The following is a 2,445-nucleotide window of genomic DNA, read 5'->3' as shown; positions in this document are numbered from 1 at the left end:
TAGGCTATTCTTATCTAATCGGCTATAAAGGAAGCGGGTGGCATTAAGGGCTTACTCCCTTATAATCCGATTAAACACATAATAGCGAAATAAGGGGTGGCGGCCGAACTAACCGTCCTAATACTTAAGCATATGCTTGGCGTACGCAGCCAGGGTAACTATACGGCTTCGTAGCATATTAAAGTCGGCTTTGCTATAAGGAAATAGAGTAGGAAAGGCGCCGCGCATAATAAAGCTAGCTAATTATTTAGAGAGAGGTATCTGTCGCATAGTAGGAACCTCTAGGCCCGCTTATAGATCTTGCTAATATTAAACCTTGCGACCTAAAAGCTCTAATTTATTAAGGTTAGGCACTAGATCAGGAACTAAAGTATCTAGTACGTCATTATTAAATTCGCCGTCTAGTATATTACTGCCAAGCTTGGCAGGCAGAGGATTAGTAGGAGAACATTATATAGAAGTAGTAAGGTAAGCCGTCGGGCTACTAGAATCTAACTTTAACTTATTAATATAAGGTAGCTAATCTAATATAGAGCCATTTTCGGGTAAGCTGGTAAGCCAGGTGCTCTATATTTCAACGTCGCGATAATCAGGATAATTAGCCTTTAGAAAGTAAAGCCATAGTACTATAGCAGAGCGCTTTACGGTATACCGCTTAGTAAACCGCCGACTTAGATATTAGCCACCCTCTACTACTATAGGCCTTACGACTAGTATATCAAGTTTGGTAGGTAGCTGTGGTAGCTACCTCTAAGTCTTTAGTATGTTCTGGCCAAAGCAGCAGACGTGGCTAGTATAGCGATATTGCTGGCCGTGTATACGCACGACTTATAGATAAACGTATACGCGCGCAATTAGAAGCTCCTCCACCGCGGTAAGTATAGATAGGAAGCCAGGAATAGGCCCTAGATCGAGCCCATTGCTTTCACCAAATAGGGGAGGAAGGGTTAAATCCTTAAGGCCATTGGCATCCTTAATGCAGGCTTTATATATACCTATATTGTTACCCTCCATAGCTAGGCCTATTTAGAACCACCGCTCCTTACAACAACTACATATCTCCATACATTCAGCCTATAGTATGCTCCTAAACTTCTTGATTTACTCCCAATCAATAGCTAAAATAGGTAGGGGTATAGCCGTAGTCGGAGTAGGGGTAGGTATTAGCGGTAGAGTAGGCATAGGAGCTAGTTCTAGTAAGGACGTATTTAGGCTATTTAGAGCACCTCTTCTACTATACAGAGCTTCATCTATAGTATACAGCGGAGAAGTAGGCGAGTGAGTTTCACCCCGCCAATCAAGAATGCGGTGCTCCCGTTATATTATCCTAATTGTCTTCCGCCGTTAAGCTATTTTAGGGGTATCTTAACTATTCTGGCCACGGGGTAAAAAGATATCTTCAGTATCGGTTTCAGGTAAAGTATTTCGCTGGCGCTTTATAGGACAAATTTCAGTGGAACCAAGCTCTGCTTTCCGCCTATTTAAATTATATTTAGAGCCCTAGGAAAGTAAGTAAAAGTAGAAGCAATATACAGGGAAAACGTGCCTTTAACCGACACGATTAATATTGCTTTAAAAGCTTAGTAGATGGGCCGTTTTTAATAAAATTAATACGGGGTTATATTAAACAGCACTTGCTATACTTAATTAAAGCAGGTTCTACTATAATTAAGACGCGTATAGTAGTATTAATAGAGATGTTAATAAAAAGGTCGGTTTCTTAATAGTGGAATCTTAAATATTTTAATGTTCATCACGTATATTCTACAGGTAGATACCGCCCGCGGTTTTTTTTTAGACTAATTAAAAGCAGGCTTGGCAAAGTTTAAAAATTGGAACACTAAAAGTATAGACTACTTGTACCTCGGGTCAATAAAGCGTATTGTTCTGCGTAATAGACGCAAGAATCTATAATCTTAGAAAGGCTTAGGACCAGTTCTGACCTTTAAATCCTTAGATTTGTAGAAGAGTTCTATTTAAGGCTTAGGACTAGTTCTAACCTTAAAAGACAGCTTTCTCTAGCACGAGTAGCACTAGTATAGTAGCTTATCTCTTCTTAGTGGAATACCTAGCTGTTCTATAGTATAGCAGTAAAGTTAACCACTAATTAGTGTTGGTTATACAAGGTAATATCACGTAGCTATGGTTCGTAGATAGTATAATAATTATTATTTTGTCTTAATATAAAAAGCAAAGGATTGTAAGGGTCGCAGTGCCTAAGTAGGGGACTGATAAGTTACTATAAGGGTGACTAATTAGAGACAATATAACCTCTATCCATACATTCCGACACTATCCCTATCTTACCTATTTCGCTTATAAGCTAAGACCGCCCCTTTAGAAAAAATTCTTAGGGGTAAAGGGGGTAAAAAGGCAAATAAATCCACCTTTAGCTTGTTAGGCAGTAGGAATTAAGTCTTAAAAATTAGAAAATCGGTTGTTTTT

The sequence above is a fragment of the Cenococcum geophilum genome (genome assembly GCF_001692895.1).
Source record: "Cenococcum geophilum 1.58 unplaced genomic scaffold K441scaffold_21, whole genome shotgun sequence".
Lineage (NCBI taxonomy): Eukaryota > Fungi > Ascomycota > Dothideomycetes > Gloniales > Gloniaceae > Cenococcum > Cenococcum geophilum.
Note: the sequence above shows the minus strand (reverse complement) of the source record.